The sequence below is a fragment of the Bubalus bubalis genome, chromosome 16, assembly GCF_019923935.1.
Source record: "Bubalus bubalis isolate 160015118507 breed Murrah chromosome 16, NDDB_SH_1, whole genome shotgun sequence".
NCBI lineage: Eukaryota > Metazoa > Chordata > Mammalia > Artiodactyla > Bovidae > Bubalus > Bubalus bubalis.
In genome coordinates this window covers 23,852,393-23,875,934 of record NC_059172.1, presented here as the reverse complement: position 1 = coordinate 23,875,934, position 23,542 = coordinate 23,852,393, and the positions used below count along the sequence as shown (strand labels likewise).

General features: G+C 39.1%; 1 non-coding gene across 1 annotated transcript; it reads right to left on the bottom strand.

The window, feature by feature from the left end:
* Window positions 1-8,120: 8,120 nt before the first annotated feature.
* On the bottom strand, window positions 8,121-8,192 carry TRNAC-ACA. Its single transcript has one exon. It is a non-coding gene; the product is annotated as a tRNA-Cys (tRNA).
* Window positions 8,193-23,542: the final 15,350 nt, after the last annotated feature.

Here is a 23,542-nt window from a genome sequence, read left to right as displayed (position 1 = left end):
TGTCTCCTGTACAATGTCACGAACCTCATTCCATAGTTCATTAGGCACTCTATCTATCAGATCTAGGCCCTTAAATCTATTTCTCACTTCCACTGTATAATCATAAGGGATTTGATTTAGGTCATACCTGAATGGTCTAGTGGTTTTCCCTACTTTCTTCAATTTCAGTCTGAATTTGGCAATAAGGAGTTCATGATCTGAGCCACAGTCACCTCCTGGTCTTGTTTTTGCTGACTGTATAGAGCTTCTCCATCTTTGGCTGCAAAGAATATAATCAATTTACTTTAGCACCTATCAAAAATCCATTAAAATAGTAAAGGATTTTTTTTTAAGGCACAAACCCACAAAAACATGGAGAACAGGAAATGAAACAAAAACAAATTCTAAGAGAATATAAAACTGAAGGAAAAGAAATTATGACTTATCAGAGATAAGAAAACTGAATCTTAGCTGGCAGCAATAAACCCTGGAAATTTGGGGCAGGAGGAGAAAGGGGAGACAGAAGATGAGATGGTTGGACAGCATTAGCGCCTCAATGTACACGAGTTTGAGCAAACTCCAGGAGACAGTGAAGGACAGGGAAGCCTGACGTGCTGCAGTCCATGGGGTCACAAAGAGTCGGACATGACTGAACAACTAAACAACAACAGGTATCTTTAGGAATGTGGATAAAGAGAGGACTTTTATTTTTTTTTTTTTAATTTTATTTTATTTTTAAACTTTACATAACTGTATTAGATTTGCCAAATATCAAAATGAATCCGCCACAGGTTTACATGTGTTCCCCATCCTGAACCCTCCTCCCTCCTCCCTCCCCATTCCATCCCTCTGGGTCGTCCCAGTGCACCAGCCCCAAGCATCCAGTATCGTGCATCGAACCTGGACTGGCAACTCATTTCATACATGATATTTTACATGTTTCAATGCCATTCTCCCAAATCTTCCCACCCTCTCCCTCTCCCACAGAGTCCATAAGACTGTTCTATACATCAGTGTCTCTTTTGCTGTCTCGTACACAGGGTTATTGTTACCATCTTTCTAAATTCCATATATATGCGTTAGTATACTGTATTGGTGTTTTTCTTTCTGGCTTACTTCACTCTGTATAATAGGCTCCAGTTTCATCCACCTCATTAGAACTGATTCAAATGTATTCTTTTTAATGGCTGAATAATACTCCATTGTGTATATGTACCACAGCTTTCTTATCCATTCATCTGCTGATGGACATCTAGGTTGCTTCCATGTCCTGGCTATTATAAACAGTGCTGCGATGAACATTGGGGTACTCGTGTCTCTTTCCCTTCTGGTTTTCTCAGTGTGTATGCCCAGCAGTGGGATTGCTGGATCATAAGGCATGTCTATTTCCAGTTTTTTAAGGAATCTCCACACTGTTCTCCATAGTGGCTGTACTAGTTTGCATTCCCACCAACAGTGTAAGAGGGTTCCCTTTTCTCCACACCCTCTCCAGCATTTATTACTTGTAGACTTTTGGATTGCAGCCATTCTGACTGGCGTGAAATGGTACCTCATAGTGGTTTTGATTTGCATTTCTCTGATAATGAGTGATGCTGAGCATCTTTTCATGTGTTTGTTAGCCATCTGTATGTCTTCTTTGGAGAAATGTCTATTTAGTTCTTTGGCCCATTTTTGATTGGGTCATTTATTTTTCTGGAGTTGAGCTGTAGGAGTTGCTTGTATATTCTCGAGATTAGTTGTTTGTCAGTTGCTTCATTTGCTATTATCTTCTCCCATTCTGAAGGCTGTCTTTTCACCTTGCTAATAGTTTCCTTTGATGTGCAGAAGCTTTTAAGGTTAATTAGGTCCCATTTGTTTATTTTTGCTTTTATTTCCAATATTCTGGGAGGTGGGTCATAGAGGATCCTGCTGTGATGTATGTCAGAGAGTGTTTTGCCTATGTTCTCCTCTAGGAGTTTTATAGTTTCTGGTCTTACGTTTAGATCTTTAATCCATTTTGAGTTTATTTTTGTGTATGGTGTTAGAAAGTGTTCTAGTTTCATTCTTTTACAAGTGGTTGACCAGAGTTCCCAGCACCACTTGTTAAAGAGATTGTCTTTAATCCATTGTATATTCTTGCCTCCTTTGTCAAAGATAAGATGTCCATATGTGCGTGGATTTATCTCTGGGCTTTCTATTTTGTTCCATTGATCTATATTTCTGTCTTTGTGCCAGTACCATACTGTCTTGATAACTGTGGCTTTGTAGTAGAGCCTGAAGTCAGGTAGGTTGATTCCTCCCGTTCCATTCTTCTTTCTCAAGATAGCTTTGGCTATTCGAGGTTTTTTGTTTTTCCAAACAAATTGTGAAATTATTTGTTCTAGCTCTGTGAAGAATGCTGTTGGTAGCTTGATAGGGATTGCATTGAATCTATAGATTGCTTTGGGTAGTATACTCATTTTCACTACATTGATTCTTCCAATCCATGAACATGGTATATTTCTCCATCTGTTAGTGTCCTCTTTGATTTCTTTCACCAGTGTTTTATAGTTTTCTATATATAGGTCTTTAGTTTCTTTAGGTAGATATATTCCTAAGTATTTTATTCTTTCCGTTGCAATGGTGAATGGAATTGTTTCCTTAATTTCTCTTTCTGTTTTCTCATTATTAGTGTATAGGAATGCAAGGGATTTCTGTGTGTTGATTTTATATCCTGCAACTTTACTGTAGTCATTGATTAGTTCTAGTAATTTTCTGGTGGAGTCTTTAGGGTTTTCTATGTAGAGGATCATGTCATCTGCAAACAGTGAGAGCTTTACTTCTTCTTTTCCAATTTGGATTCCTTTTATTTCTTTTTCTGCTCTGATTGCTGTGGCCAAAACTTCCAAAACTATGTTGAATAGTAATGGTGAAAGTGGGCACCCTTGTCTTGTTCCTGACTTTAGAGGAAATGCTTTCAATTTTTCACCATTGAGGATAATGTTTGCTGTGGGTTTGTCATATATAGCTTTGATTATGTTGAGGTATGTTCCTTCTATTCCTGCTTTCTGGAGAGTTTTTATCATAAATGGATGTTGAATTTTGTCAAAGGCTTTCTCTGCATCTATTGAGATAATCATATGGTTTTTATTTTTCAATTTGTTAATGTGGTGTATTACATTGATTGATTTGCGGATATTGAAGAATCCTTGCATCCCTGGGATAAAGCCCACTTGGTCATGGTGTATGATCTTTTAATGTGTTGTTGGATTCTGATTGCTAGAATTTTGTTAAGGATTTTTGCATCTATGTTCATCAGTGATATTGGCCTGTAGTTTTCTTTTTTTGTGGGATCTTTGTCAGGTTTTGGTATTAGGGTGATGGTGGCCTCATAGAATGAGTTTGGAAGTTTACCATCCTCTGCAATTTTCTGGAAGAGTTTGAGCAGGATAGGTGTTAGCTCTTCTCTAAATTTTTGGTAGAATTCAGCTGTGAAGCCGTCTGGACCTGGGCTTTTGTTTGCTGGAAGATTTTTTATTACAGTTTCAATTTCCGTGCTTGTGATGGGTCTGTTAAGATTTTCTATTTCTTCCTGATCGAGTTTTGGAAAGTTGTACTTTTCTAAGAATTTGTCCATTTCTTCCTCGTTGTCCATTTTATTGGCATATAATTGTTGATAGTAGTCTCTTATGATCCTTTGTATTTCTGTGTTGCCTGTTGTGATCTCTCCATTTTCATTTCTAATTTTATTGATTTGATTTTTCTCCCTTTGTTTCTTGATGAGTCTGGCTAATGGTTTGTCAATTTTATTTATCCTTTCAAAGAACCAGCTTTTGGCTTTGTTGATTTTTGCTATGGTCTCTTTTGTTTCTTTTGCATTTATTTCTGCCCTAATTTTTAAGATTTCTTTCCTTCTACTAACCCTGGGGTTCTTCATTTCTTCCTTTTCTAGTTGCTTTAGGTGTAGAGTTAGGTTATTTATTTGACTTTTTTCTTGTTTCTTGAGGTGTGCCTGTATTGCTATGAACTTTCCCCTTAGGACTGCTTTTACGGTGTCCCACAGGTTTTGGGTTGTTGTGTTTTCATTTTCATTCGTTTCTATGCAAATTTTGATTTCTTTTTTGATTTCTTCTGTGCTTTGTTGGTTATTCAGCAGCGTGTTGTTCAGCCTCCATATGTTGGATTTTTTAATAGTTTTTCTCCTGTAATTGAGATCTAATCTTACTGCATTGTGGTCAGAAAAGATGCTTGGAATGATTTCTATTTTTTTGAATTTACCAAGGCTAGCTTTATGGCCCAGGAGACAAATGCTAACAAGTATGAAAGGAGAAATTAACAATAACACAATAATAGTGGGAGACTTTAATACCCCACTCACACCTATGGATAGATCAACTAAACAGAAAATTAACAAGGAAACACAAACTTTAAACGATACAATAGACCAGTTAGACCTAATTGATATCTATAGGACATTTCATCCCAAAACAATGAATTTCACCTTCTTCTCAAGCGCACATGGAACCTTCTCCAAGAGAGGACTTTTAAAAAGAAAATTATTTGAAAGTCTAATTGGGCATCTGAAAGTGTCAGAATGCAGCAGCAAAAGATTGGAGGTCTTTTCCTTAAGAAATGTAACATAGAGGTACCTCTCTTCTGGACTGATATCACTGAAAATAGCTCAAGGGTCAGCTACTAAAAATAGCTTACTAAAAATAGATGAAATTGCTATCCCACTGGGCTTACAGAATGCTGTCAGCCAGCCATCACCCTCCAGGAAGGAGACTGAAGATTCTCCTCTGCAGAATCTCATCAGCCCCGGAGGATACAAACATCAGAGTTTCCCCACTCCAAATGTCTAGTCGGAGCAACCTGCAAGGGAGTTGACGATCTGCACTTGTATTTTCACATTTTCAATTCACTTTTTAATTCCCTTTGAAAACTGAGAAGAAAGCTACCTATCAGCACACATCTAAGGAAAACTTCTCCTATAATGTGTTTTTTCCAGCACCACGGAGCAATTGCCCAACTCTCAGTGGACCCTGACGGGGTGTCCTACAATTTAACTCTATTCTAGCCCCGTCTACCTGAAAAGCATGGGATCCTGCACCTTAAGGACTCAACCCCTTCCTTTCAGACTCCAGTCATCCTGGTTGTCACCTGTGCTTCTGACCAAATGACTTTAGATCAGAGGTTCCCACAACCCACTCCTTGGTTTCATTTAGATTGCTAAAGGCACCCACAGAACTCAGAGGAACACTTGCTTAATTTACCTGCTTATTATAAAGGGCACTGAGAGTGAGGAGGCTCAGCCACTGGACCACTAGGGAAGTTCCAGAAATATGATTTTAAGAATAATGAATATATTAAACCAAAATTAGACCATCACTGTATTGGAAGTATACGAGATAAAGTTGCATGTGTATGGTGAGGCAGAGGGAGAAAAGAATTATATCCTTAACTTTCATAGACAGATATTAATAGCTTGGATAAATGAGAATATATCAATGAAATCATATTAATTACGGACACTCACAGGTACTGAAGTAAATGTGAAACCAAGTAAGTTGTGTATCTCCAGCTTTGCTGGAAAATATGGAGCCTACCCACGCCATACGATGTCAAAAAGGCAACACAGCACAGTTGTTGAAAAGCATTTGAAAGGTGAACAAACCTGGATTCTAGTCTTGGCTCCACTATCTATACAGTTCAGTTCAGTTGCTCAGTCGTGTCTGATTCTTTGCGACCCCATGGACTGCAGCACGCCAGGCCTCCCTGTGTATCACCAACTCCTGGAGTTTACTCAAACTCTGTGATAAAATGGGCAAGTTCCTTAACCACCTAAAAGTTCAGTTCACTCATTTATAGAATGGAAATAATGATAATAATAATATTTAATACATTATTAGATACACAGTTGGTACTATGTATTTGTATAATGAATATTAATAAAGAGACAGCATATGTAATATTTTAGCCTGATATATAATAAATGCTCAATAAAAATTAGTTTTGTGTTTAGAGCTAGTCTGAGTATAAGCATTTTATAAATCTAAGCCCTCTCCCTTCTCATCAAGTTAATGGGAAAGAATTGGTTATTACACTGACTTTATTTTTAGAAACTCTGGAGGCATGTTTAACTCCTCTCCTTCTCAGCCAGTCTCTCAGAACAATCACTATATTCTATTAATTCTACTTTTATACCATCCCCCACAAGATCTCCTTCCTCTTCTGACTCCCCTTATTTACTCTTGCTTATCTTCAGCAAGTTTCCTAAATGGTTCCACTGCCTCAAATCTCCTACTCTTCAACTATATCTTCTACCTTGCTGCTAGAGTTCAGTTCAGTTCAGTCGCTCAGTCGTGTCTGACTCTTTGCGACCCCAAGAATCACAGCACGCCAAGCCTCCCTGTCCATCACCAACTCCCAGAGTTCATTCAGACTCACGTCCATTGAGTCAGTGATGCCATCCAGCCATCTCATCCTCTGTCGTCCCCTTCTCCTCCTGCCCCTAATCCCTCCCAGCATCAGAGTCTTTTCTAATGAGTCAACCCTTCGCATCAGGTGGCCAAAGTATTGGAGTTTCAGCTTTAGCATCATTCCTTCCAAAGAAATCCCAGGGCTGATCTCCTTTAGAATAGACTGGACGGATCTCCTTGCAGTCCAAGGGACTCTCAAGAGTCTTCTCCAACACCACAGTTCAAAAGCATCAATTCTTCGGCGCTCAGCTTTCTTCACAGTCCAACTCTCACAGCCATACATGACCACTGGAAAAACCATAGCCTTGACTAGACGGACCTTTGTTGGCAAAGTAATGTCTCTGCTTTTCGATATGCTATCTAGGTTGGTCATAACTTTCCTTCCAAGGAGGTAAGCGTCTTTTAATTTCATGGCTGCAGTCACCATCTGCAGTGATTTTGGAGCCCCCAAAAATAAAGTCTGACACTGTTTCCACTGTTTCCCCATCTATTTCCCATGAAGTGATGGGACCAGAAACCATGATCTGCTAGAGTTACCTTTCTAAAAACACAAATCCAATCATATCACTTCCATGCTCAGACTTCCTAGAGCTCCTCATCACTTGGAGCAGATAGCCAAGCTCCTCAGAGCACCCCTACTAAGCCACTAAACAATCTCATCCAAACGCACCTTAGTCTTATCTCCTGATAGACTCTAACCCTCCTCTGCCCAGCCATCTTTCCTCCCCTGTATAGCCCAGGCACATGCTGTTCCACATTCCCTACAAATGCTATGCTCTTTCTCAAATCTGAGGCTTTGCACACACTGTTCTACCTGGAAATCTTTCCCTCCTTCCCCTTTTCACTTGGTAAACAAGCTATAAATTAATAGCTTGTTGGTCACCCCAACTATAGTTCAGTTCATTTCAGTCACTCAGTCATGTCTGACCTCATAGACTGCAGCACGCCAGGCTTCCCTGTCCATCACCAACTCCCAGAGCTTGCTCAAACTCATGTCCATCGAGTCAGTGATGCCATCCAACCATCCCTTCCTCTGTCGTCCCCTTCTCCTCCTGCCTTCAATCTTTCCCAGCATCGGGGTCTTTTCCAGTGAGTCAGTTCTTCACATCAGGTGGCCAAAGCACTGGAACTTCAGCTTCAGCATCAGTCCTTCCAGTGAATATTCAGGACTGATTTCCTTTAGAATTGACTGATTTGATCTCCTTGCTGTCCAAGTGATGCTCAAGAGTCTTCTCCAATACCACAGTTCAAAATCATCAATTCTCCAGTGCTCAGCTTTCTTTATAGTCCAACTCTCACATCCATATGTGACTACTGGAAAAACCATAGATCTGATTATATGGACCTTTCTCAGCAAAGTGATGTCTCTGCCTTTTAATATGCTGTCTAGGTTGGTCATAGCTTTTCTTCCAAGGAGCAAGTATCTTTTAATTTCATGGCTGCAGTCACCATCTGCAGAGATTTTGGAGTCCAAGAAAATTATTTTGTAGTCCCAACTATAGTATAGGTTCATTAAAGTTTGCAATCTGTAAACCTGTAGCCTGCCCAACACCTCCCATAGAGCCTGGCCCATGAAAGTGCAGTTGCTCAGTCGTATCCAACTCTTTGCAACCCCATGGACTGTAGCCAACCAGGCTCCACCATCCATGGGATTTTCCAGGCAAGAATACTGGAGTGGGTTGCCATTTCCTTCTCCAGGAGATCTTCCCTACCCAGGGATTGAACCCAGGTCTCCTGCATTGTAGGCAGATGCTTTACCATCTTAGCCACCAGGGAAGTCCATGGTAGGTGCTAAATAATTCTTATTGACTAAAGGAAAGAGACAGCCCTATATGAATAGTCACTCTCACTTTGGGGTTTTGGCTTACCAATAATTAATAGGAGTTGATTATTTCATGTTATTAAAATCATACTCCTTTTCCAAACAAAAGAATCAGATTTCCAGTTTCCCTTATTTACTGTTTAATACTGAAGGTATTAAAGTGTGGAGAAATCTAATTTACTCACCATTCAATAAATGAAGAAGACCTTCCACTGTACCTAAATTCTGTCTCCTCTAAAGACAAAGTTAATTGGTACAAACATGCCCATTTTAATAAGCATAAAATTTGCATTTTAGGGGAGTATTTACTATCTTTTAATTTGTTTATTGATTCTATTCCCACCCAATCTCACTCCCTGGGAAACCCAGATTTAACAACTAGTGTGTTTGCACCTTTACATATTTCTACATGTCAAAATGGGCTTCCCTGGTGGCTCAGATGGTAAAGAATTTGCCTGCAATTCAGGAGACCTGGGTTCTATCCCTGGCTTGAGAAGATCCCCTGGAGGAGGGCATGGCAACCCACTCCAGTATTCTTGCCTGGAGAACCCCCATGGACAGAGGAGCCTGGAAGGCTACAGTCCATGGAGTTGCAAAGAGTCGGACATGACTGAACGACTAAGCACAGCACAGCACATGTCAAAATATTTAGACATGTAGGTATATACACATATGACACACCTGTATGCACATGCAATAACCCTCTTTACATGCTTTTCCACATATTACTTTTCTCACTCAGTGGAATCTATGAAGAGTCCTCTAAGTATTATATTAATTCATGTTGTATTTATTGGCTACATTATTACCCATTGTCAACTCAGACTTGTATGAAAGTTTTACCATCCTCTCATTTAAGTTATCTTCTTGGCCTGGTCAGTCCAGGCTATAATAACAGAACACCATAGACTGGGTGGCTTATAAACAACAGGAATTTATTTCTTAGATTCTAGAGGCTAATAAGTCTAAGATCAAGGTGCCAGAAGATTTGGAGTCTAGAGAGAGCCTGCTTCCTATTTCATAGACAACAGTCTTTTTGTTGTGTCCTCACATGTTAAAGGGGTGTCCCTGGTGCCTCAGATGGTAAAGAATCTGCCTGCAATGCAGGAAACCATGGCTCGATCCCTGGGTCGAGAAGATCCCTTGGAGAAGGAAATGACAACCCTCTCCAGTACTGCCTGGAAAATTCCATGGACAGACGAGTCTGGTAGACTACAGTCCATGGGATGGCAAAGAGTCAGACACAATTGCGCATCCTTGCCTGCATCACATGGTGGAAGGATGTGGAGGAAGGAGCTCTCTGGGGTCTCTTTTATTAATATAAGGGTACTAATCCATTCATGAGGGCTTTGCTCTCTTGACCTAATCATCCCCAAATGTCTCATTTCCAAACACCATCACATTGGGGATTAGGTTTAAACTTGTGAATTGGGGAGGGAATAGGGGTGGCACATTAAGTCTATAGCATGGCCAGTGAGAAGGGAGCATGAAGAAACTTTCTCACCAACCAAATGAAAGGAAATCTGTAATTCAAAATGATTGGCAATTTCAAATTTCTGCCAGGATTGAGCAGATGTAAACAAAAAAAACCTAAGCTGAATGTAATCAACAATGAAATTGAGGTCAATGATTTAAATACATATGTTGCTAGACAAACTGTCTTAGGAATTTGTATTTGATTCATTTATATTCACTACAACAAAAACACTACTGCAATTTAAAAGGTACCTCCGGGCATTTCATTTGTTAGACTAGTTTACAGTAAATTGGATTATTCCAACATAATAAAGAATAGTCTTTGCTACATGCCACTAAAATAAATTAATCAAGCAATGTAAAATTGAGTTTTCACACCACAATCCTGTTTTGTTTTCCCTCATACCTAAAGTAATAGCATCTATCATCATTTAAAACCAATAATATGATTTGTGCTTTGCAAAAACCAACAAATTAAAAACCAAACCTTTGCATTAGGAGCAACAGAAACTGCCAACAGTGTTTGAGAAATGAGTATGATTTTTCCTTCGCTGTTACTATAGCACATGAAATCTGGGAGCAAATGGGGCTTCATACTATCTTGTGATTCATTTAAAGGCTGTAACACTTCAGGACAATGCAAATGGCTTCTTACATTAAAAAGACATTAAATAGCTCAACAATTTAGCAGAAAAGGCACACAACTGCTCTCGAATGTTAAAATACATTTCTGTGAAAAATGACCCTGGGGTGGCAGGAGACCCTGAGGCTACTGTAATGTATCTCTTCATGTGTGCTGTAAGTGATGAGAGTGTTCCCCAAGCTCTCCAGGGTTGAGAAAGGCAGAAGTCTTATTGTTCAAAGTATTTAAAATGAGTGATGAATCACAAGCTGTGTCATAGGCATAGGAAGCGATGAAGATGGAAAACCCGAAAAAAACAAATGGCTTTGTGGAGGAGGTGTAACCATCCCTAGATTAATTCTGCTAATGGAAAAGAGTGTTGTGGATAACACAAACATAATTAAATGCCAAAGGAAAACCAGCCTGACTTTGTCCCAAAAATATAAACTGAAATTTCAAGATATGAAACACATTTTCCTCCCACAGAACTGTTATCCATGGGGATGGGTCGATAATTTAACTGAACACTATCTTCAAAAGAATAAAGCTTTACAGTGTTCTAGAAGTTAGAGTAACAACATTTGACAAAGGGAAATACAGTCTAGATACATTCTTTCTAGAATAAGCACAGCTTTCTCTGTATTGCCCTTGAACCCCTACACCTATCCCCTTTAACATAAACAGGTGAAAATTTAATTATTGGAAATTTTAAAAAATCTACTAAGGTTTCCCATAGTCACTGAGACACTCTGATAAAACAGAATATAATAATCCAGGTTTACCGAAGCTTTTATAGGGATACAAACTGGTCTGTTCCTAAACACACTCACCAAGACAGGGACAATATGAATGTTCATTCAAGCTTTCTACCAAAAAATATTCAGTGGGGATTATGGCCCAAGCAGCACACTAGATACTGAGGATGAACTGGTGAATAGAACAAACATGGTCACTGTCCTCATGGAATAAAGCACCCAGCAACTCTTAACACACAGTAAGTGTGCAATAAATATAATTTATATTTTTCCTCTCTCTCAGCTTCTTTTAGCTTGTTTACACTTCTGTTAAATGAGAATACTAATATATACCAGAACATTACTAAGATTAAGAGTTTTAATAAGAGTTCCAAAATATACTCATTGATTTTGAAATCTCTCCAGCTGCTCAGCCCAGCTGATAAAATATCAACTTACATTAAAAGGTGGAGGGGGGTGGGGGTGGGGGTGGGGGTGGGTAGACCATAAGTATTTAGGGAAACACACTAGCTGTTACTTCCACTATAATGGGAAGTGCAAATAAAAGAAATCAAATCTAGTGAAAAATCCATGGGGGAAGAGATTTTTAGGAGTTTAACTGATGGTTGTCAATATTTAAGAACTTTTAAAGAGTGAATGGAAAGGGCATCAGATTCCTAAAGAGATTTGTTCTAAGTTTAGTGCCAACACAGTAGAAGATTTTAAAAAAAGGTTGAGAAAATGTCAAATAAAAAACATACAAAATTAAAAATGATACTTGCTTATACCAAGTATACTTTGGGAGTTGGGGAAGAAGGCAGGAAAATATCTAGTCAATAAATCAGAATTATTCTTAAATATTTTTACTGGATCCCTTATTTTTCCCACTAAGTGGTTGACTTTGTCACTGTAAAAACAAGAATCACATGATTTTGACAACTTACACAGGAGCATCCATGCCTCTAGAATTCCATCTAAAGAATTTTGCTATTCCCTGTTTAGGGCTACAAGTATTAGAATCAATTTTCCCCAATTTCTACCATCTATCATTCTGAGCATTGCAGAGATTTCTTTAGACTCCTCTCTATACAGATTAAAGCTTTACAAAGACTGAATTTTAAAGTTCAACTGTAGAAAAAGAACATATACCAAAAGCCAGGAATATTCTGAAAAAGAAAATGAGAAGGACAAGCTCACCCTGATAATTAAACATGGTGACAAGCTACAGTTTATGACTGAAGAAGCAGCATATGGGTCAATAGAATAAATAGAGAATTCAAAAATTGATGTAAACTCCATTTGCTAAGTGAGTATTTCAAATAAATGGTCAAAAAGAATAGATTATTCAATAAATAATTTGAGACAACTAGATGATCCATTTTTAAAAAATTAAGTCAGATCTCTATTTGATATGCAGCAATTAAATAATTTCCAGATATATCTAAGATTTAACCACTTTAAAAATGAAACCATGAGTGTTCTAAAAGAATCAATGAATGCATTCAAAATCTCAGAATGGCAAAGGCCTTTCTAAGCAAGATACAATTCAGAAATCATGTGACTACTGCTAAATCGCTTCAGTCATGTCCAACTCTGTGCGACCCCATATGACTACATTTTAAAAAATTAGTCATTAAAAATTATATTCAAGTATGGGGAGGATATTTGTAATACATACTTGAAAGGAATAATTTCTTTAACATATAGGAAAGTTTTATGAATCAAAATTAAGACAATCTAATAAAATTAAGCAAAATATGTGAAAAAATAGTTTAAAGAAAAAACAAATGACCAGTATGCATAGAAAAATTCATAATTCATAATTAAAGAAATGCAAACCAAAACAAGACATTCAGTTCAGTTCAGTTCAGTTCAATCGCTCAGTCGTGTCCGACTCTTTGCAACCCCATGAATCGCAGCACTTCAGGCCTCCCTATCCATCACCAACTCCCAGAGTTCACTCAGACTCACGTCCAACGAGTCAGTGATGCCATCCAGCCAACTCATGCTCTGTCGTCCCCTTCTCCTCCTGTCCCCAATCCCTCCCAGCATCAGGGTCTTTTCCAGTGGGTCAACTCTTCACATGAGGTGGCCAAAGTACTGGAGTTTCAGCTTTAGCATCATTCCTTCCAAAGAAATCCCAGGGCTGATTTCCTTCAGAATGGACTGGTTGGATCTCCTTGCAGTCCAAGGGACTCTCAAGAGTCTTCTCCAACACCACAGTTCAAAAGCATCAATTCTTCGGCACCCAGCCTTCACAGTCCAGCTCTCACATCCATACATGACCACAGGAAAAACCATAGCCTTGACTAGATGGACCTTTGTTGGCAAAGTAATGTCTCTGCTTTTCAATATGCTATCTAGGTTGGTCATAGCTCAAAAAATTGGTCATAATTTTTAAAATGTAACAATTGGACCAAGACTGACACTGTTGGTAGCAGTGTAGATTTATACAACATTTTGAAGACAATTAACCACTATCTTCCAAAATCTGAGGAATTTGATTCATTTGATCCAGCAATTCATTGCAAGGAATTTATCTACAGCCACACTTGCAAGATATGATATAGGGTGCTTACTGTAGCCAAAAATGGAAACAACAAATCCTTTTAATATTACAGTTCTTATTAAACAAAATATGGCATCTATACTATAGAATACCATACAGCCCATGATATAAGAGGGGAAACTTACATTAGCTGATAATGGAAAGATGGCCAAGCCATATTACCGAGTTACAAAAGCAAGTGTAGAATAAAGTGTAAAGTATGATCCTTTTCTGTGAATAAAAACCAGAAATATTTCTAGATGCTAGTGTAGGCATAATTTCTTTTCTGGAAAGAAGCACAAAACACTATTTATAGTTAGTACTTTTGGATGAGAGACTGGGAATCATTTAGAAGCTTTCTATACCATTTGAACTAGGTTTACTATGAGTAGATCTTTATTTTTTTATGTCATAGACATTATGGGCAATTTCCTAAAATACATTTCACCTATCTTTAAAAATAAATAATATTATTTAACATTTTAAAATTTTAAGTCAGTTATTTGGAACTCAGGATAGATCATCCACTTAGCAAGATGAGGCTAAGAAACTTCCATCTGGTCACACATGATCACATGTTCTAGTTCCTATTTTCAGCTGACCATTGAAGGAAAAAGGGACATAGATAGGATTTCTGTTAATAAGGAAAATAGTTCTCTCTTTGTGTTAATTAAGATATCTAAAAACACAAGCATATACCTATGAGTTTACCTGTAGAATTTCCTAAATTAAGAAATCCTTGGAGAACTAAGCGAAGCCCAACTCTAGCATGCAAAAAGGCCTCTGCACAAAGCAAGTGAGTGAGCTGTGATCAGGTTAAAAGACTGCCCCAGGCAACAGCAAGAGTCAACAACACATATCTGACGTTTAAGCGAGGAAAGTGCAGTTATTTATATTCCAGGCATTTGTTCAACAACAAACATTGATTGAGCATCTACCACATACAGACAGGTCAAAAGCATTTAGTAAAACAAAGTATAACATGGATCTTATATTCTAACCAGAAGAGACAGATAAAGACTGAATAAAGACAAAGACTAAATAAATGTGTAACTAATAAAATGTCTAGCAAGAGCCCGAGAAAAAAATAAAGTAGGATAAAGAGATTGAGAGTGAAAGAGTGGTTATTAGGGAAAGACTTCCTGATAATTAATGTTTAGGTAGATTCTTGAACTCATTAGGAATAAGCCAAGATAAACTGAAGAAGAGAATTCTAGGCTGAGGGAATGGCACGTTTTAAAACACTGACATGGACGTTAGATTTGTGTGTTCAAGGGACAGCAAGGAAGACAGCCTGACACGGGGACACCACAGAGAGTAGTCAGTGAGACACAAGGTGGCATCAGGATACAAGGCAGGCCGGCTCATACAGGGCCCGTGAGGAAGTACCTTAGAATTTACTCCAAGCATGAGGGGAAACCGCTGGAGTATTTTGAGCAGGAAACTGATGTGATCACATTTAGTTTCTTAAAGGAATCCTCTGGCTGCTTTGAGAGGATAGACTTATGGAGTGTACCAGTCAGGGTTCTCTAGAGAAACAGAACCAATAAAACATTAGACAGACAGATAGGTAGGAGAGAGATTAATTTATTATAAGGAATTTACAAGATTACAGAGGCTGAGAAGTCTCAAGATGTGCAGTCAGCAGGCGGAATGGAGGCCCAGCAGAGCCGGTAGTATAGTTCCAGTTTAAGTCTGAAGGCCAGGAAAACCAGAGGAGCTGATGGCGTAAAATCTAGTCTAAAAGCTGGCAGGCTCGAGACTCAAGAAGAGATGATTTGTCAGTTCAAATCTGAAAGCAGGAAAAAAGCAGATGTCCCAGCTCAAGACATTCAGCGGGAGTTCCCAGTTACTCACAGGAGGGTCTACTTTTTATTCTAATCAGGCCTGTAACTAACTGGATAAGGATTACCAACATTATGCAGAGCAATCTGCTGTACTCAGTCTACCAATTCAAATGTTAGTCTCATCCAAAACACCCTCACAGATATACCCATAATAATGTTTGACTAAATATCGGGGCACCCATGGCCCAATTACAGTAACACATAAAGTTAATCAACACACAGGCAAGAAGAGAGAAGGCAGGAAGACCATGAGAAGGTTCTTGTCATTTACCAGACAAGAGATGAGGATGTCTTGAACTTGGGTTGCAGCCACTGAAGTGATGGAAAGAGGCGGGATTTGGGTACTTTACTTGAAAGTAAAGCCAAAGGAAATTGCTGCTCAATTTCATACAGGATACAAGAAGGAAGAATCAAGGATGACTCCAAAGTATTTGGCCTGAGCAACCAGCTAAACTCATAACCCTACTGCACTAACAGCAGCTTTTCTTATTTACTTTCCTTTTTGGTGGGAGGAGGTGAGAATAAGGTAGAAATCAAGAATTTGGTTTAAGACATCTTAAGAGTTAAGAAGTTTATTAGATACCAAGTGGTGATGTCATCAGTTTTCATATAAAAGCCTAGAGTTCAGAAAAGACATCAGAATTGGAAATGTGAATTTGAAATTTATATAGGTGGTATTTAAAGTTAAGGGACTGAATTAAGTCACTAAGGGAATGAGTACAGAAAGAATAGAAGAGGTATGAGAACTGAACGTGAGGAACCCCAACATTTAGAGGTCAGGAATGATGGATGAGCCCATAAAAACAAACGAAAGCCAAAAGTATTCCAAGTAGAAGAAACATCATGAGAACAAAGTACCCTGGAAGCCACATAAAGTCTTTCAAGAAAGAGATCACATTTGTGGGAAGACACTAAGAGGTAGGAGGACTGACCACTGTATCTTGCAACCATGAGTTCTTGGCTGATCTTCCAAAGAAAGTTTCACTAAATTTTATTACAAGTTGTATTTCTTGTTTATACACATCCTATAAGCAGGAAAATATATATATTTTTGTTTGTTTCATTTTTATTTTTAGATACCAAGGAAAGGAACTGGCTAGCCACCAATGAAGTTCACATTATTCTATGTTGGTGAATGGAATAAGGTCTTCAGTTTTGATGGCCTCTATTTTATCAGTTCACACAGAAATGTTTAAGTTCCAGAGAACCAACTCACCCTGAAAGTTACAAATTTAATGATAAAATCTGATTTGTTCATCAAAAGCCAGTTTATCCATTTTTATTAGGAACTATACTATTCTAACACCAATGGAAAACAGTTAATAGTAAAATGAGCCCTCTAAGGGTGGTATTACTTTGAAGAAGTTACCATAGTCCAGAATCTAGTCCTTATTCTGCCCGGTATTAAACTCTGTGAGCAGATTTGACTTGAGAAGTTTGGCTTTTCACTAATCACATTCAAAAAGACTCCTGAATGAACTCAAATGAAGTTTGTTTGAGCTTGAAGATCTATTATTCTTTGACTTGCTGTCAAATTATTATTATTATTATTATTATTATTCTTTGTCTTGACTGTCAAAGACTGAACACTTACTGGCCATATTTCAAATTTCTCGGGACACCTTGCTGTAGCTCTTTATGTCCTATATTCATGTAAATAGATATCTGAATAAGCTTAATAAGTTATATTTTATAGATAAACGCAAACCTAAATGGAACTGCACATTTTGTCTATAATGTATCAGGAATGTGACTAGTACCCCCCACTTTAACTGCTACTGCATGAGCTCACAGTACTGTCCACATTGACTCACTGCATCGGCCTCCTCCCATTGTGCTCCCACACTTGCTCACAGTCTAGTCCCAAGAACTGACTAATCCAACAGCCAGAATGATTCTCATAAATGCAAGATAACTTTCAAAACTCTCCAATATCTCTCTATTTAACTCAGAGAAATATCCAGAGTCCTGACAGTGTCCTAGGGCATACCACCTGAGCTACATCCCCATCACTTACCTCTGACTAGTTCCTTCTACTCTTGGACTAACTCACCCTATTCCAGGTGTATTGACATCCCTGATGTTCCTCACTCATCCCAGACATGCCTCCACCTCAGGTATTTGTACTGATTGTTCCCTCTGCCTGGAGAGCTTTTCACCAGATAGTCACACTGCTGACTCCCTTACCTCCTTCAAGTCTTTGTTCAAGTCATAGCTTCTCAATGAAAATTCCTCTAGATAAATGGTTAACAACACCCTTTCTACAAAATTGCCCTTGGATTAACATTTTAGCACTGTTTCCCTGAAAAGTTAATAAAGGTAAAAGAGCAGTTGTGTCATTAAGCAACAGCACTTATGGTAAAAACAGCTCTGGATTCATAAGTAGCATCTGGATCAAAAGTTATGTATGTGAACCATAGATTCTTGGTTGGAATCTATAGCTTTGGAAGTGATAATTCTCGTAACTAAACATGCCCCTTGCAGGAACATGTTCCCATGCCTGAGATTGTAACATGAGACACTAGGTTATACTTAAGAAACAGGGTTTCTAAGCCAGGGTGCATGTTGTACTTACCCAAATGGACCATCTATTTTCACACTAAAACTTTGGTGGGGGTACAAAAAAGTCTGGCTCCTGGATGGCTGTAGGGATTGCTGCAAAGACTGCTCCCACTAAAGAGAAACACATCCCTGAGCTACTGGCATGCTGCTTTTCCTGATCTATATCCTTTTTTTTTTTGTAATCAATGTTTATTGGAGTACAGCTGATTTACCGTGTTAGTTTCTGCTGTACAACAAAGTGTATCAGTTACACATATACCCACCATTTTAGATTCTATTCTGATATATATATTATATAAATAATATATGTATATATATTTTAAATAATATATATATTATATAAATAATATATATGCATGTGTATATATATTTATTTACTTATTTATTTATATCCTGGAGAAGGAAATGGCAACCCACTCCAGTATTCTTGCCTGGAGAATCCCATGAACGGAGTAGCCTGGTGGGGTCCATGGGGTCACAAAGAGTCCAATACAACTGAAGTTCACACACTATGTAAGTCATTACCAAGTACTGAGCAGGGTTCCCTGTGCTAGGTCCTTATTAGTTATCTATTTGACTAACCTATATCCTTCTAAGTAAAGCTTAGTGCAAGTATGGCCTATGGTAATTTAATTGAACCAGAGAATACTTCCCAGGTGGTGATCACACAAGGAGTTCAAGAGAAAATGAGCTGGAAATCAGCCATGAAGCAGACCAGCAGGAGTGTGGAAGAACTAGGAAAGCTCTGAATGAGGTATCTGGGCATGTGGACAGTGCAAGAATGCAAGACTAGAGGTCAGAGCTGAAGTCTGCAGGCACTAAAAGAGGCATCTGTAGGTTCATCAGCACAACTACTCTCCCATTAACTACCCACATCTAGGATGCCTGCATCTGGCTTCCTAGCCTTTGGATGGATCCCAGGAAGCAAACTCAAACACCCCACCACTGCTTTTGCACCTGTCGACGGAACTGACAACTATCTGCACCTGACTGGAGTGGGCGCCACAGTCAACTGGCAGCAATTCCTGGGAAGCCCACAAAGCACAGTGGATGAGTCAAAGCCTTAAAGCAGCCAAAGCACTGCTGTGCCAAGGCAACTCTGGCAGCTTAGTGGGAGCATGTGAGAAACTGTGTCTCTAGGCCCAGGATGTTGGGTCCAGAGACTCAAGGAATGTTTTGGAGGGACTGGTTTCCTATATACCATGTCAACAGAGGAACATCCCACTTCCATGGGCCCTTCATGGAACAGCTCCCATTGCTCTCTAGCTCCATCAAGTCCAGATCCTTCCTTCCCTGCCTGCTCTCAACATGCTGTGCTTCTCACCACTGCTTCAACACAGAGGACTTTTCACACCCCTGTGTCTTGCCAAATATTATTCCCTCTGCCTGGCATGGACTTTTCCAACTCACTCCCTCTATCTGATCCAGAAAAGGTTGCTTCAGGCTAACTGAATCCCTTGACCTAAAGTCACCTTTCTTTAGGTGTCCTTTTCTCCAGCTACTGCTTCTTCCTCCTTTTTTTTTTGTGCCGTATCTCCATTAAGTTCTCCTCACATTATTCAATTTTTGTGTGTTCCAGCTCTTTCCAACTGAGACTCTGACTGGCAACATTTATAGAAATGTACTGAATATTTTTACTTATCAGTTTCTTCACTAAGAGTATACCTTCCTCAAAAGTGCAAACAACTATTTTATCTATTTGTTCAGTAGTTTAACAAGTATTTGCAAGTTTTTCCACTGTCAGGGATCCAGAGAAAAAATGGCAAGCAAGAAAGACCATACCCTCATGGAAGGACTATTAAAATGCTTTCCTAGGATTTCTTGATTTTAGAGACCACACATCATTTCAAGCATTTTTACATATTTATTTATTTTAAAATGTTTATTTATTTATCTGGCTGCATTGGGTCTTGGATCCTCAATCTTTATTGCATCATGCAGGTCTTTTTGTTGCAGCATACAAACACTTAGTTGTGGCATGTGGGATCTAGTCCCCGGACTAGGGATCAAACCCAGGCCCCCTGCATTGGGAGTGCAGAGCCTTAGCCACTGGACTACCAGGGAAGTTCCTCAAGCATTTTTAAATGTACCAGTAAAAGTCATGAAAGAGTCTTACAATTTATTGTGTGACTCATTAGATACAAATAGCACATATAATTCATGAATTATGATTTTGTATCAGTTATATCTATTGAGGACTTTGAAATTAAGAAATAAACTTTTCAAAATCACTGAAGTATTTATGAATACTCAACAATGAAGTCAACATTTAATTTATTAATGTGGATTTTCTTCATTTTTAAACTTTGGATTTTTTTATTAATTTAAATTTATGAATTCAGATTTTCAGTTTTATTTTCACATTTTGGAACTTTTAGAGACATGATCTAATACCAATATCTAGCCTTCCTTGCCTCCAGGCAAATAGAAAGCTGTATTTCTTAATTGCTATAGTTGTGCAAAGCCATGTGATTAGACCTGCCCAATGAAAGGAGAACGATGGACAAAGAAGAGCCTCAGTTCTTTAGACTCTCCTTTTCTCTACCTTGGCAATCCAGAAGCCTGGGTTTTCTAGGTGGTGCAGCTAAGGGATTGTGGAGGTTGTATCAGTATGGGTTCTTGAGTGACTTTGTAGAGCCCAGCATGCCGGTTCCCTTACCATTAACCTGTAATGAACATGTAACATAAGCTAGAAATAAAGCTTTTGTATTAAGCTGCTAAAGACCTGGGAAATATCAGTTGTTGCAGTATAGTCTAACCAATGCTGACTAATACAGAGCCCCATTTTTATTTTTTTGGTATTTTTTTTCCAGGTCTCTTACATTTTCAGAGACCCTGCCTCCAGGCCTAAGACACCATGCAAACTGCTGCTGCTGCTAATGCTAAGTCGCTTCAGTCATGTCCGACTCTGTGCGACCCCAGAGATGGCAGCCCACTAGGCTCCCCAGTCCCTGGGATTCTCCAGGCAAGAACACTGGAGTGGGTTGCCATTTCCTTCTCCAATGCATGCAAGTGAAAAGTGAAAGTGAAGTCACTCAGTCGTGTCCAACTCTAGCAACCCCATGGACTGCAGCCCACCAGGCTCCTCCGTCCATGGGATTTTCCAGGCAAAAGTACTGGAGTGGGGTGCCATCGCCTTCTCCGACCATGCCAACACTACCTAGTAAATAACACAGTCTTAAGTCTACTAGGGGAAACATGATCAAATGAGAAGTTAAAGTTTAATCAATGCAATTCATTCAACAGAGATTTACTGAGCTCACGCTACATGGAAAGAGGATAAGATCAACTTCCCCTGAGTCACATGGCTGCAGGAAGAGTGTGGTGGATACTGGAACAGATTCAGAGTTCTAAGTAGGAGAAAGAGAGATGAATGCTCTGTAGACAACTATTAGTATCTGCCACTGGGCAACAATTCCAAAGTTATAATGGCTTCTCTCACCAATGGCTCCAAATGAAATAACAATAAGATACTCTGGTACTAAAGAAAAGATGATTTCTATGAGAGATAAACAGAGACATTGTTCTGTGTTGTTTTAGTCTACAGGCTATTAAGGGGGGCTAAGGAGGATGGACTCTTATAAGGAAAAAGAGGCCATTCCATTAAACAGAGCAAAAAGCACTTTCTCTTCAAGTGGGGTGTGATAGAGAAAGAACCTGGATACCTGAGAGATGGCAGTGGCCAGGAAAATATAAGGGAAAGAACGCAAGAAAAAAAAGCTGTCAAGAATTCTGATCTAAGAAGATTCTCTATTTTTGGCTGTCAGTAATACTATAGTTAAAATATTATCTTGTACAATGCTCCCCGTAAGGTTGAGAGACTCGGGTTCAGACTTCTTTTTCTGTTGATATTGTACTTTTTAAAATACAGCTTTCTGTATATCACAACAAAATCAACCAATAATCATTCTTAAATTGATTTTATAGAGGCTAATTTAACTACAGTAAAATTCACTAATTTTAGGTTTACAGTTTGATGAGTTTTAAGCTGTGTAATAAGCATTACTACCAAAATATAAAACATTTAATTTGTCCAAAAAAGTTCTCTCTTATTCCTTTGATATATATCCGCATTTTGAAATGCGTCCTTAAGAAAGTTTGCCAACCTCATTTCCATGAGTGGACTCTCAATCAGTTCAGTCACTCAGTCGTGTCTGACTCTTTGTGACCCCATGGACTGCAGCACACCAGGCTTCCCTGTCCCTCACAACTCCTGAAGCTTGCTCAAACACATGTCTTTTGAGTCAGTGATGCCATCCAACCATCTCATCCTCTGCCATCCCCTTCTACTCCTGCCTTCAATCTTTCCCTGCATCAGGGTCTTTTCCAATGAGTCAGTTCTTCACATCAGGTGGCCAAAGCACTGGAACTTCAGTTTCAGCATCAGTCCTTCCAATGAATATTCAGGACTGATTTCCTTTACAATGGACTGGCTGGATCTCCTTGCAGTCCAAGGGACTCCCAAGAGTCTTCTCCAACACCACAGTTCAAAAGCATCGATTCTTCAGTGTTCAGCTTTCCTTATGGTCCAGTTCTCACATCCATACATGACCACTGGAAAAACCATAGCTTTGACCCTACAGACCTTTGTTGGCAAAGTAATGTCTCTGCTTTTTAATATGCTGTCTAGGTTTGTCATAGCTTTTCTTCAAAGGAGCAAACATCTTTTAATAGATTCTCAATAGACTGCATCAAAGATGATAATCACAGAACTTCTCTGGTGGCCCACTGGTTAAGAATATACCTGCCCATGCAGGGTATATGAGTTTGATCCCTGATCCAGGAAGATACCACATGGCCATGGAGCAACTAATCCTGTGTGCCACAACCACTGAGCCTGAGCTTGAGAGCCCGCACTCCACAACAAGAGAAGCCACTTCAATGAGAAGCCCATGCACTGTAACTAGAGAGTAGCCCCTGCTCAGTGTGACTCGAGAAAGCCCACACACTACAGGGGAGACCCAGCACAGCCAAAAACAAAAATAAACAATAAAATTGGTTTTAAAAAGATGATAACCACAAACCCTTGGCTAGTAATTGTTTCAGGAATGAATGTGTGCATGCTAAGTTGCTTCAGTGGTGTCCAGCTCTTCGTGACCCCACGGACTACAGCCCACCAGGCACCTCTGTCCATGGGATCCTCCAGGCAAGAATATTGGAGCCATTTCCTCCTCCAGGGGATCTTCCATCCCAGGGATTGAACCTGAGTATGAAAATCTAATCCTGGGCTAGGACTGGATTGCTATAAACTTCTGGGAAAGCATGGTTATCTTCTTCTGCCCCTAACTGATACTAGACATTTTCATCATAAACAAACAGAAAACTGGACCAACTATGTGAAAGAACTGTGTTCAGACGTTATACAACAGGTAGTGAAGGATTCTGACCCCCTTATGTTTACTCCCAATTTCTGCCCAAAAGAAGTGTCCAGCCTACAAAGAAGGAAGGTATAAGCAGGGCAGAAAAAGGCTCATTTACAAAGCCAGGGAGACAGAGATCAGAATTTAGGAGGCTG